Source organism: Mustela lutreola, chromosome 1 (assembly GCF_030435805.1).
Source record: "Mustela lutreola isolate mMusLut2 chromosome 1, mMusLut2.pri, whole genome shotgun sequence".
NCBI classification, from domain to species: Eukaryota; Metazoa; Chordata; class Mammalia; order Carnivora; family Mustelidae; genus Mustela; species Mustela lutreola.
In genome coordinates, this window is record NC_081290.1 from 201972126 (window position 1) to 201987054 (window position 14929).

Here is a 14929-nt window from a genome sequence, read left to right on the forward strand (position 1 = left end):
TAACGTTCACCCCCAAGAGTGGGTGTAAAGGCGTAGAGTAAAGGAGTAAGGCATAGAGGAGTAAAGGCATGGAGCCCACAACATACTCAACCCTGTGCTCTGTCTGGCACCCAGTGAGCACTGAAAGTGGCAAGAAGCAGAAAAACTCTTATGATTAACTGCACAGAGTTAACACTATAAGGAAATCATTCTTTTCTTTCTTTCTCCAGTTCAAGGGATTAGACTATTCCTGCATTGGACACCCCATGCCCCAGGACCCATGTCTGCTCTAGCACGTACATCTCCACATAGTCATTGTTCTGTCTGTGGGACCACTAGACTGCTTTCCTGTGGGCTCTACATGGCAGAGACAGAGTCACCAATGTCTTTCTGTCTGTCTGTCACATTTAGGCAGGATTCTGTCCCGGAGAAGTGGCCCCATGAAGACCCACTGAAAGAAAGCTGGGCAAGCTGTCCCATGGCCATTTGCTCTGTGGTTTATTTATGTTCCCACTTAGGTGACCTCAGGTGACAAGCCATTAGGCACCTCTTTATATGTGACAGAGAGAGGGCACCAATTACCTTTTGTCCCCAATTCGCTCTAATTTTATCTTTAAGAATTTCTGTCTTGCATCTCTTCTTGACAGAAACATCTTTTTTCTTTTATTCATAAGACTAGGTGTTGCCAATTTTGTCCAGGGCTGTTAGACATGGTTGTTCAAGCTGGACAGTCCCCCATCTGTGTGTGTGGCCCCAAATCTCACTGTGTCTAGAGACAGACCCCTAAGACATTCCATGAAGTCACATGCACACTGACACATACTCGTGTATTTTTACTGTCTTTATTTTTGCAGTCAGGAAAAATGTTACTCTGGCAACAAGATTATCACCTCCTTCCCTGTAGGTTGCCACTCCAGCTTTCCGTACAAGTTACTGTGACAGTTACAGTTCGTTAGTACCTCCATCAACCTAACTGTTCAAGCAGGGACCCAGTAGCCTCCGTACCTCCCTCTCCTGCAGTCCTGTCATCTGAGTTTTCACCAAATCATGTGGATTTCCTCTCCAAAATTCATGATGGATTCTTTCATTTCCTCTCTGCCCATCAAAGGCCACACTTTGGCCACCTTCTTCTACCACAGTGACAGCTGTGGGCTAGCGTCTCACTCCCCATGCCTCAGAGATTCATTCAAATCTTTCCCATCACTGGAGTCTGGGTGAGATTTGGAAAAGCATTCATTAGCTTATGCTCCCCCCATTCCCTTACCAGTGAATTTCCACTCCACTCAGGGCCAGAGAATGATTTCCATGATCTGGAGCGTTCTGCTGTGACCCCAGACAACCTCTTCATTCTCTTCATGTGCCACATGCCACTGCCTCTGTGTTCTCAACCACATGGACCTTCTTTCAGTCCTTTTCATCCAGTGGTCTTCAAATACATCCTTCCCTCCATCTGCAAGACACCCCCCCACCTCACTGCCTCTGCAAGTCCTACTCACTCTCAGGGTGTGTCAGATGTTCTTCCAGAAGGCTCATCTCACTTTCTAGTCTAAATTGAGTGGCCTCTGTTAGCACACAGGAGTTGTTAATACTGCTAGTGATACTGATTACTAGAAGTAGATACATATTCATGAGTGGTTTTTTTTTTTTAAGATTTTTATTTGTTTATTTATTTGAGAGAGAGAGAAAGAGAGAGAGAGAGAGAGAACATGAGAAGGGGGAGGGTCAGAGGGAGAAGCAGAGCTGAGCAGGGAGCCTGATGCAGGACTTGATCCCAAGGCAGTCGCTTAACCAACTGAGCCACCCAGGCGCCCTTCATGAATGTTTCTTAATATCTCCTCACATACTAGATTTGGCTCTGTGTCACAAGGAATCATGTCTGCTGCTGTTGTTGCCTTTTTATACTCACTGCTGAGAGTGAAGTTCCTGCCCAGCCCCACATCCCCCAAAATAGATGCTTAAAGAATTGTTCAATGAATGGAGAAACCATTACTTTTATTTTTCTGAGTACTTCAAAATTCAGTTGATCTCAGTGAAATGCAGACCAAAACCACTATGAGATACCATACCTATTATAATGACTAATACTTAAAAAAAAAAAAAAAAAGCTGACCATAAGTAGGTGTTGGCCAAGATGTGAAGCCACTGGAACTATCAAACACCAATGATAGGAATGTAGAGAACTAGAACTACTTTGAAAAATATCATGGCAATTCTTCATAAAGTGAAACATATAACCACCATATGATCCTATCATTTCGGTCCCTAGCATTTATCTGAGAGAAATAAAGTGATGTGTTTATGCAAAGAGTTGTACATGAATGTTAACGGTGGCTTTATTTATATTAGTCAAACCTAGAAACAATCCTTGTCCATAAATGGATGGATAGCTAAACAAATCATGATGAATCCATATTATGGACTATGACTCTACAATAAATAAGAATGAACTATTAAAGCAGGAAACAGTATAGATAATCTCAAATGGTTATAGCTGAGCCAAAGAAGGCAGATACAAAAAAGCACAGATGGTACAATTCTATGATTCCATTTGTATAAAATTATCGGAAAAGAAAAACTAATTTATGATGAGAGAAAGCAGAGCAGTGTTTGTCTAGGGCTGGAGGGACATAGGCTTGACCGATAAGGGTGTGAAGTAACATCCTGGGGTGATGAGAATGTTCTCTCTTCATTGCAGTGGTGGTTACACAGATGTATACATTGAGCAAAACTCGCTGAGCCACACTTCTAATGGATATATCTCATGTATATATCCACATATATGTGTATATATAATGCCTTAATAAAGTTGGATGAAAGGCTCAGTTAGACACATCAGGGAACATCAGTTTTAAATGGTCGTAGATAGAGGTTTTGCTCTTGGCTTAGGAGGAGTCCCAGCAAGCCCAGGGAGGAGAGACTAGCGATGACGGCAGAGGAGAAAGCAATTAAATTTTCTTTGACAGGATTTTCAGTTTGTCACAGCAAAGTGAACCTGACAGCTCAAGGCATTAAGATACAGATAGATTACACGTAGGGTTGCCAAAAAAAACCACACAATATACAGGATATTCAGCTACATTTCAGTTTATGACAAATAACACATCAATTTAGTGTAAGTGTGTCCCTCACAATATTTGGGACATACTTATGCTAAAAATATTAATTTGTTACCCATCTATATTTCAAATCTGACAAGGTGTCCTGCGTTTTTATTTTCTAAACCTGACAGCTCTTCCAGCGTACCGTATTATCACCAAAATGTTTGAATGTATATGTGGAAAGATTTTCTTTTGAACATGTTTTGCATTTTATGATGCCACTCACATGGAAAATTGGAATCAATACTATGTAGCAAAAATAATGTGGATTTCGTAGTGAGTCAGACCTTGATTCTAATCCCAACTTTGCTTCCCAACTCATTCTGAGAGTTTGGCCAAGCTATTTAACATTTCTGCTAAATGAAGATAGTAACATCTCTCTCAGTATTATTTGAGGAGTGACAATAGAAGAATTAGAAGTTTGGCATTCCTAATCAAAAGGACAGTTTCCTTTCCTTCTGCTGCCCTGCTATGGCCAGTAGGGGTCAGCATCTAGACTTTCAGAAACACTAACATTGTGGTGCCTGAACCCTGAGCAAGGACAGCACGTCGTTGGCAGTGAGTACTCCTAAAAGGGATGCTGGGTTGTCATCTTGATTGTCATCATCAGTATCCCACACTCTCTGTTTTGTGTAGGTGTTGTAGCAGTGGCAGTAGGAAAGAGAATGGGATGTCCTTTTCACAGCCTGCTAATGCTTCTTGAGAGAAGGAAGTAGGTGTAGAGTTAAAGAGAAACAGGGAGGGGTCTTGATCTACTCTGGAGAAACTGTGTGGTGGGGGGGGGGCACCTTCCTGTTAAATAATTGCTACAATAGGGAATTATTTTATTTCAGGAAGAGAAGCAGAAAGGGTTTTCAGGGGGATAGTGAAAACTGCTTACTCCCCTCACTTACTTTACCTGACAATAACACATAGACCTTAGGGCACTCGGTGGAATTTATGGCTAGTAAATTCCCAACCATTAAAAGAAAATGCTTCTTTATCTGCTATGCAGTTCACTGCTGCGGGAGGTCATTCAAGCAGAACCAGGGGCTATGTTTAAAAAAGGGACCTGGAAATTTTATGATCCATAAAATCTTGGCTGTTAGTGCAGCATGGAGCGAGGGCATGGAATGCCACCTGAGAGCCCGGAGTGAAAGCTGATGCCTTCAGCGGGGTGGGCTATCTTTGGGCCACTGTCCTAGTTCAATATATCCCCCACCTCATGGCCCTGGGAACATCATATCTTTCTTGACCCTTCAGTCCTAGACCTGGTAGAGACTTCCTTTGTTGTGAATCTACAGGACCTTTCAAAATTGTCTCTTTCCCTTTTCCCATAACTGGGTAACTAGCTCCCAGTATGAAATTCCTTCTGTTAGAGTTCTGCCATGTTTGCATTCTGCCTGACTGGCCCCTGACTGATGTTCCTGGACATGCCATTTTCCCAGGATATTTCTTCCTGTCACATGATCTTAATAGGGTGGATACATCAACAGAGATCAGCGTAGCTGCACAGTCAAGGCAAACCTGAATGGAAGGGGACTTGGGTGAAAACTCTCTTCCTGCTTATCTGGTACTCTGAAAATGTGCTAGCTCTGTAGTCAATGCTCTGTGATGAGTGATGCTCCCCTTGGCTCCGGTGAGATGGAGACAATGGCAAGACATGATGTTCCGGACTTCCACTAGCGTGGCTTTGAGTGAAATCACCATGTGATTATTGTTGTTATGTTTGATGTTTTGTTTGTTTAGGAGGATCTTATCTCTAAGGTATTCATGCAAAACCAGGATTAAAGTCATTTCATTATGTGATGGAGGAACTTAACCAGAGCAGGGGCAGTAGGACAAAGATGAGTAAAAATGTACCCAAATTGAGAAAAGAAACCCACCCCAATATTAATGGCAGAGGATATTTTTTAAAACGTCCTGAGAATGTATATTCCAGGGGCTGAAATGTGGTTAAAGGATTTAATGTTTATACTATTCTATCATCTTAAAATTTTAAACAGACCTCCACTGGATAGCTTAGGGGTTTAAATGTGTCATAGTTCCAAAAGTCCCCAGCTAGTCACTGGACATTGCAGAAGTCTGCTGAAAGCAAGTCGTCTTACTTAAGGAATGAGCAGGAAAGCCCACAGTTTTTAAGTCCTGGGACACCTGGGTGACTCAGTCGGTTGGGCTTCTGCCTTCCGTTCAGGTCATGATTCTGGAGTCCTGGGATTGAGTCCCTCATCAGGCTCCCTGCTCAGTGGGAAGCCTGCTTCTCCCTTTACCTGCTGCTTCTTCTGCTTGTGCTCCCTCTTTCTCTGTCAAATAAATAAATGAAATCTTAAAAAAAAGATTTTTAAGCCCTATATAGATGACTTTATATAGTTTTACATTGTTCCACTTGGGTGGCCAAGAATAAGCTTCCTTTAAATAGAGAGTTACAATTCTTATCATTATTCTCACTTTCATTTTGAGAGTAAACTTCTTAATCCAACTCAGTCCTTTCCCCCCTCCCAGTAGCTAGTTGTAGAAAACTCTGGTGATGTGGGATTGTAATATAGGCAGGCTTCATATCTGGACATTTACAGGAAACTGAATCTTATTTACATTTGAAAAAATCAAGTCGCACTTCACATTCACTACCAAATAAGATCTTTGAAACAACATCCATGGAGCTCTTCTAAAGAGAGAGACAGAGAGACAGAGATTGAAAGTCTTTTTTTAGAAGGAGATTATTATCCCCAAATTTACCAGTTTGGTGCACTTGGAGTTTTTAGAATGATATTGTCTTAAAACATCTACCCGCCTAGATGAGTCTTAATACAGAAGCAGTGACTATTGGACGATAAGTGGATCGCCTATCTTCATTGACAAAAGGAGCCGAACTTTGTAAGTTCAGATATTTCATTTTTGAAAAGTTTAGCTGAAGATAATGCAAAGAGAAGACCAGGGCCGTACCCTTATGTTATTGTTTAGAATGCATTCTTTGAAAACCTTCACACCTTTATGATTCTACTTGGAACATGGCAGCCTTAACAAGAGGGTTCACCGCTGTGCCACTCTGGTACCAATAAAAGGATTGCAAGCAACATTTTTACTCTGCTTTTTATTCTCTGGTACTTTTCATCGGCATATTTATAAGTTCTCTAAAAAAATGCTTCAGGCTTTTTAGGGAATGAGAAAATAATTCCACCTTCATGGTTCCAAGTAAAGTATTCCTGAGGCTACATAACCAATACGGCATCGGCTAAGATTGCCTGGCAGTCTGGAACCTGAGAGCAAACAGAAGACAGTATTCAAGTTACACAGCTTTGCAGATCTTATTCAAATGCACACTGGAACATGGACATTTTCATTGGCTTACCAACTTTATTTTCTTTACCCTCCTCCCTAGCTCTTATCCCTTCCTCCTTTTATTTCTGACTCATTTGTTTTGAGAACACACACTGATACAGTGAACAACAGTTTCATTTGCCTGTAGTAACAAATTCACAACCATACAAAAAAAAAAAAAATTGTGAGAGATCAGAAAGAAGCCTGCTCTTCCATGAGAGGCTACTGTCCTAAATGCATTTAAGATATTTTTTGTGTGATGTTAATCCTTGGGTTTGTTAGGGCTTATTTTCATAGCTGTTACCAAACTTTCTGGGAAAGAATGTACTTCAGGTCACTAAATTACCTTCCTGAAATTGATTTGATAGGAAGCAAGAATCCATTGAAACCCTGATCCCAGATGGATTTATCTCTCCATGAAAGGTTCCAAGTTTCATTTTTATTTTTAGTGCTTTTTTAGGTACTCTTTATAGGAGGGAGAAGACGATGTCAGAGTGTTAATGAAAAAACTAAATAACTTTCTGAACATGAACCCATCATCAGAAAAACAGAAGCTAATTTTGAATTATTAAAGGAGGCTGGCTCACAACTCACCACTGAGAAACAGAGGGAGGGAAAATGGTGTTTGGGAAGTCCAATTATTTCTGAACCAGAGACAGTCTTATTAAGTTGGGCAGAAAATTAATTAGGCTAATTAGAAAACCTCATTGGAATTCAGCAAGGAGTTATGAGAGGAAACATGACAACACTGGTTGTGATGGGAGAGGGAGAAGGTTCTGGGGGAGAGTGAAATGAGTTTTTCAGGAAGCAGTTGGAGGGTGATTCACGCACATAGTGGCTGGTCATTGGGTCACTTCAGAGGGAAGCAGAAGCATTTTTATAGGCTTCTGTTCCCAGTTGTGGATTTTCACAGAGTTTTAAAAATGATGTCTGGTGTATGTTATAAGGGGGGAAAGAGAGAGAGAAAAAAAAAAAAACTAAGATTTATTCTGAAGCTTCAGGGGGATTTTATATTTATTTTGGTATTTCCGATATGCTGGTTCATCAGCATGGCGCATTGTTAAAAAGTGCTGGGTGGGTGGTTTTTTATCTTCACGGATTTATGGAGTCCTTAAAACATCTGTTCCGTTCTGATTCCCCCACTCAGTACAAAGACGTTAGTCAGGGGAAGTGTCTAACATTGCACTGTTTCAATGCACTGACGTTGGCAAAGGCTAATAGAGATAACCCTGATGAGAGAATAGTGGTGTCTGGGGGCTGGGAAGTAAGGCCAGGGGATTCCATATCCAGGAACAGACTCATGGAAATGAGGGCACATAATGGGACTTGGTGACACAGACACTGAGACTTTGAAGTGAGGCAAGAGGGGCCCCAGGAACAGGACACACAGAAGATGAGCAAGCTGAGGAAACCTGCTTCCGGGTAATCACAATGAAGGAAAATGGCCTCCACATGTCTTCTAGAGCCCTTGATAGTGCCCTCCTCCTTGATGGACCCCCAACTGAGGAGGTACCATCCTGGCTCTTAGGGGATAATTCTTACTTCTGTTGTTGTTTCCTGAGAAAGAAGGGTGCAAGGTAGCCCAACTCGTCAGGATGGAAAGCATCTCAAAAAGGAGACCTTTTCCACATGGAATGGGGTAGAACAGAAGTCTTGAGGACAAAGATCAGAGACTTCTCAAAAGAAGCAAGACAGAGGGAACAGAACTGGTAGTTTTTAATTTTTTTATGTGTCAGAGTTTTTTTCTGCATTAACCCCTCTATTCCTCATAGTGGTCCAACTTAGTGGTCCAACTTGCTAGCCACATTACACAGGTGAGGCAACAAATTTCAGGCATCAAAGCCATTTAGGATCCATACCTAATAAAAAGAGAAAGCTGGAATTCAAGCTCAGGTGCTCTACAGACTGAATGTTTGTGTTCCCCGAAATCCATGTGTTGAAGTCATACTCACCCCTATGATGGTTTTGGAGATGGAGTCTTCGGAGGGCAATTAGGGTTAGGTGAGGCCATGAAGGTGGGACCCTCATGATGGGATTCATAGCCTTATCAGAAGAGGAAGAGAAGGAGAGAAAGAGATTTTTTCCTCTCCATGTGATGGAGGAAAGGCTATGCAAGGACAGTGAGAAGGCAGCCTTCTGCAAGCCAGGAAGATGGCTCTTACCAGAACCTGACCATACTGGTACCCTGATCTAGGACTCCAGCTTCCAGAACTTGAATGAATAAATAGTCTCTTGTTTAAGTCACCCAGGCTATGGTGTTTATCATGGCAGTCTGGGCTGGCTAATATACCAAGTGTGTTTACTTTTGAAGTCCTGGAACATTCAACAAACCCACAGTGCCTCCAGGAGCCACCTCAGTAGTCACTGAGGAAACTGAACATGCTTTGCATATGTTCCCATGAGGTTCAGGGTAATGATGGTAATTCCTCAAGCCCTTTTAAAAGTTTCTGCAGTCCCAGGGTAATGGAAACTTACCCTGCTCACCTAGACAAAGCTCTACCCTCACCTTCCTCTGGGAAAGGGTACAAAGATCTTAGTCACTGGATTTAAAGTTGAGATATTGGGGGATGGGACAAAGTGATGCCAAAAGGGTCTGGATTCTGAGTGTCCTTCAGCACAGTGGTTCACAAACACAGACAGATGGGCAGCATGGTCTCCCTGTAGGCCAGGGGCAAGCCAGAGCTGCATGTTGGAAAATTACAACCTGAATTTCTGGGGCTGACACTGGGCAGGCCACTTACACTCCCTCAGGTCCAGCAGGTGCGGTGGCCTCTTGGCCCCTCCTTGGCATGGTCCTCTTCCGAGGCTGTCCTTTTCCCATCACTAAGTTTGCCTGTCAAGCTGAGCCAAGTAATGAGACAGGAGTCAATTAGTTCTCCCCAATAGACTGCTCCCCTGTCTATTCCCAGACTCCCAGGTGACCCCATTATGATAATGGCCCAACCTGGCTGCTCTCAGAACAGGCCTGATGGAGAAGTGAGAGCCTCCTTGAAATGTGAATTACAGAGAGGCTGGCAGACTACGACTCTGTTCCCTGCTGGCTCTGGACAGGAGCCTTCTGCCTCCCCATTGTCACCGCTGAGCGATGCCATGTGCTTATTCATCCTGCATGCTGCTGGCGTTCCAGGAACATCCCATCGTGCGATTCATTCCAACAATGGGCTCGGTCTGCTGACACGGGGGAGACAGGTAGATTCAGAGTACAAAATGTGTTGCCATACACTGGCTTCCCAATCTGAACTCAGGCTGTAGAGCAGGTACCTATTTTGATATTCTCAAGTATATAACGATGCCCCTCACTCTAGACCTCAATAAACACACCCTTTAAAAAATTTTTATTTTATAAAATCGAGGCAACCTAACTGCAAAACTTTGGGATAAAAAGATCTGGTATTTGATATAACATCAAACATCTTTGCCTTTACAAATATTTGAGTATGTTAATATTGTGATAACACAACCAAAGGAACATCACGATAGGGGGATTGTGTGTTCAATAATTTCAAAAAATTTTCTAAAGAGTATCATTCTTAGCCTCTGGCAAGCTTCCCATCCTGTGTGCACACTGTAGTCATGCAGGTAGCTGAAGAGTGGGTTGTGTAATATATAATGGAGCTAAATTTTGAGATAAGTTTAAATATAGAGATTAAATGTGTATCACATGTGGTAACTGTTCAGTTAAGGGGATTATATTATCCAAGTGATTTATAGCTTTAGACAAATTACTCTGTGTGTTGAGCTTGATAAAATTCCACGCACATGTGTGAATCTAGAATGGGAAGCGGAAGCATCTTCATACTACAAACCCCAGAACTCCTCATTCTGGGTCCATGTGGCTTTGCTTTGTATCCATTGGAAAATCCTTTCTTTCTTTCTTTTATTTATTTTTTTCTTTTGTGTTGCTTAATGGTTTCCTTTTCTCTTCCATTTCATAAACTGCTTTATATAGCTCATGTCCCCGTAGCTCTAGGATAATTTATTATTTAATTATGTCAGCATTACATAATTCTTCAGCTTCAGCCTTCAATGTTTCTATTGTTGTTAATGTAACTGCTATAGAGGCAAGTAAGTTTTATTTATTGTTTCCATTGTAGAGCAATAATTATGTAACTCTGCAATTCTGCAACTATTATTCCTATTTGTTTAATTACATAACTATAATGATATTAAACCTCTAAAACATTTGGTGATAGATTTATGCAGAAGATGCTGGGAGACAGCAATAATAATGATTTATCAGAGTAATAATAAAACTAAATAATAGTATTAATATTAATATTAATGACAATAATGGTAATAAGCAGCAACATTATCATTTGCTCTTTTCTTCATGCTGGATTTGGTCTCTTTAATGGGTTCCTTCCCAAACCTCTGTGGTTAATTAGCTATATAACATTTGGTACTCAGCAGTGGGTACAACCTCATTTCCAGACTTTACCTGGCAAGGCTGTGCTTTATGGAATACCAGATGGAACGGGGCTGTTCTGTCCTTTTTTATAAAGCTTGGAGTGGGCAGATTTCTTTCTTCCCTGAATTACCTGGGGACCTTTCGTAGACAGGCTACTTGGTGCTGAGAGACACAGATGTTGCAGAATCCTGGGAACCTGATGTGTGTTTGGGATTCAGGTGTGTGCTGTGGATGTGCCGTTTTGGTGGAAAGAGCATGGGGCTTGGAAAGAGACCGATCTGGCTTGAATTCCGGCTCTGCCACTAACTAGTGACCTTGAGCAAGTTCACTATCTCCTTTGGGCCACACTTCCCTCATACTAAAAATGAGGATAACAATATCTACACAGCAAGACTGTGTGTGAATGAAATAAAATAATGGGTGCAGATGACTAGGTCTGTGGTTGATGCCTATGGTTAGCTCTTGTTTTGGAGCAATAAGTCAAATGAGATCAGGAGGGAGAATCTGCCTCCAAGCTGCTTCTTATTACGAATCACCTTGTTCTTGCCTTCTCGACTCATGGCCAGGAGCTCCCTCCTTCCCAGAGCCCCCCAAAGTCACCAAAACAGTTGCAGAGGTAACATGAAGCCAGTGATCACTGCACACCCTCTTCCTTTCCTGTGTTATTTAGTTAATCATCTCAGCCACCCTAAAAGGTAAGGATGATTATTTATTTCTGAGTTGAGAAAATCAAGACACAGAGAAGTTAAGAAATGTGCTGAAGTCCTCCCAGCCCATTGGTAGTGAGCTCAGCCAAAGAATGTCCACAGCAGGTGTTCTTAGCGACATTCTACATTCCTTCCAGGTGCATAACCAGCAGCTGCAGAAAGAAGCAGCCCTGGGAGCACCTCTTCCCTCTGGGGAACCAACTATCTCTTTCCCCTCTTCCACCTCTCGGGTGCATTTTCTGTAGAGTAGTGTATCTAATCATGTGAAAATGCAAATCAGTGACATAATTGCTACTTTTAGATCCTCCAATGGCTTTCCATGCCTCTCAGCCTCTTCCTAGGGCCTACATCTGAATATCTCTATGATCTGACCTTGTCTCTTGCTATTCTCCATCATCCGGCAGGTCCCAGACCTTCCCTGACTGCGCCGGTCTCCACCTTTGTTTCTCTTGGGGAATTACACTCAAGTTGCCTATGCCTGGAATGCTATCATCTCATCCTATAAATCTCCACTTATATAGCATTTCCCCAAAAAGCCTTACTTAAATTAACTTGGGCCGCCCCATATCTTCATATTCATTAACAAGCATCTTATATGTTTCATGTGCAGTTATATACTATGTAGGTACTATCCCTGAAGTTATTTTATTTTTCTGATCATTTGGGTTCTGCAGCATGTCTTCCACTCAAGTGTAAACTTCATGAAGCTGGGCACTAGATCTGGCGTGTTCACAGTCCTACCCCTGGCACAAAGCTCAGGACCTGCGACTCAGTAAGCATTTGCTTATGGGAAGAATGACTGTCTGTCTTTGTGTGGCCATACATGCCGTTGGGGTTTAAAATAAGTTCGTGTGTAATGGGAAGAAAAGGAAATTGTATTTTCTCATGAGGAGTATTAGTTAACATCCAAGATGTAATATGGCACCTATCTTAAAAGTTTAGACGTGGATGAGAGTATGTTTGGGAGCCAGAAGTTGGGAGCATATTAGGACAATAATGTGGTCAGTCAGGGGATGAGTATGTCAAGGAAAAGGCTGTTGAATCAGACACACTTGAGTGGGCATGGAGAGAGTTCTCCTTTGTTCCATAAATGTGAGGAAAGCCAGGGTTATTGTTCCAAACTAACATTTGACTGGGGCTCTGGGAATAACTATACTTCCAAGGGGCACATGGCAGGCTCCCATTCTGCCAAGGGTACCTCTTGTTTGTACACTTACCACCAAAGAAATCAGACAAGTTAAACTTGATTATTCCCTCTATCCTCCAATTATTATTTTATTGAAGCATTTTCCTTCCTTGGCTTACATATGTGTGTGATCTTAAAAATACAAGTTGCTTATGTATAGCAGCTTTCTCCTTTCCATTAACTATTTCCTTTTTCAGTCAGAATGCTTTCCATTCCTACACTCACATTTCAGTCACTGCCACATGAAAAACAGGGAGCATTAATATTCAGATCCAGCCCCCTCTCTCCCCTTCCTCATTCACATTTTTTTTTCCTCAATTCACCAATCATGGGGATATTCCTCTCCCTTTTTCCCAGTGGATTTGTTACCATAACACTGTTTTCCTCAATAGTCATCCCCTTTATTCTATTTTTAAATTATTTACTAATGTGATTAAATAGAAATCATTGGTATGTGTTTTCTTTTCTGCTGAGAGCTACAGGCAAGGCCGTAAATAATATGCAAGGGTTAACAATTCAAACTCTAGAATCAATTGGTCTGGGCTCCTAATCTCTCTTCAAGGGTAAATTACTTACCTTTTGGGGGACCTTGGTTCCTTCACCTCCAAAGGGAATTCAATAATCTGACCTCACGGGATTATTGTAAGAAATAAATAAGGTCAGGGGCGCCTGGGTGGCTCAGTGGGTTAAGCCGCTGCCTTCAGCTCAGGTCATGATCTCAGGGTCCTGGGATCGAGTCCCGCATTGGGCTCTCTGCTCAGCAGGGAGCCTGCTTCCCTCTCTCTCTCTCTCTCTGCCTGCCTCTCCATCTACTTGTGATTTCTCTCTGTCAAATTAATAAATAAAATCTTAAAAAAAAAAAAAGAAATAAGGCCATCCAAATAAAGTGCTTAGTAATTCCTGAATGCATGAACTACTACTACTACTACAACTACTACTACTTCTACTATTATTATTATTACTATTATTATTTATAGTTGCATCAAAAGCATTTATGGTTCTAATAGCACCAGGAGAGAGTAAATCATTATTCCCAATCTATGGGACCAAGACCCTTAGGTCAGTGGGGACTAAATAATATGACCTAGATATTTTTGTATTATTTTTGAAAGTTTGAAGTTTTTTTTAATGTTTAATAATATAGCTCATTTAAGTGCTACTGATTTCATCAAATAAATGCAAATATTCACAGAGGAGGTGGAGGGTCTTGATAAGGTTTTGATATCTCAAAAAGCTGTTAAACATTGGTATACGTTGCCAAGTACAAAGACCGGGCATATATCACATTCTCTACGCAGTTTCTATGAGAGCAACACATAATTAAGCATTTTATAGCAACTTTTCTATTGCAGATCTCACAGAAATCATATCTTAAGTTTCCCAGATTTAACATTTCACAGCCATCTCTGAATCCCCTATACTTTTTCCCCCATCCCATCAGTTCATATTTTATTCTCCAATGATTTGATATTTTTAGTTTTTTAAGGTGAAAAGTCTTCTACTGGAACTATTCTTTCAATTAGGAAGAAAAGCACTCCAACCCTCTTCAAGCTTTATGCCTCTGTGAAAATGCTAGCAGGGAAACGCCAGTGTAAAAACAAGACAAGGAAGGAGGCAAGAAAGAAGGAAATTAAGGAACAAAGAAGAAAAATAAGTGTTCATCAGTAACTAGATTCTGGCATCTCTAAGGCATTTACTATTTCCTTTTTTTTTTTCTGGGAGATCAAAATATGTTGAGTTCATTAATTATAGACATTTGGATAATGCTTTCCAGTAGGGCCTCTACAACTCTGCCTGTGGAGCAAATTTTACTGGTTCTTTTTTTTTTTTTTTTTTTAACAAATGAGGCAACAGAAATTCAGAACATTGGTGAGTAGTAACAATGCTCAAGGTGACAGCCAGTGACTAGAATCAAGGCCATGGGTTACACAATGCTGTGTTCTTGCTACCTGTTCATGGGGAAAGGGGGGAATCAATCACATCTCTCTGCTTTGCATATTCTGAACCACTTGAGAAATATGCCAAGAAGTCAGATGTCCATCCAGTCTAGGTAAACTAGCAATCTGACCTTGGCCTCTCATTAACCAACGGGCTGTTCCCGGCATGGTGGAGGCAGATAATGCATCCTGGTGCACCAGTCCCAACAGAGCACACATACTTGGAAGTATCCCAGGCTGACCAGTCAGATAGATCTCTCCACCCCTCGAGGGAAGAGCCAGTGGGGAGGGTATTACAGAAATATCCACTATGTTTC

The 14929-nt window shown here is 41.5% G+C and overlaps 1 protein-coding gene across 4 annotated transcripts in view; it reads left to right on the top strand.

Annotated features, from left to right (window-relative positions):
- Positions 1–14929, top strand: part of NTM (neurotrimin) — a 939822-nt gene that overhangs the window by 365791 nt on the left and 559102 nt on the right. The gene's annotated exons all lie outside the window — the stretch shown is intronic.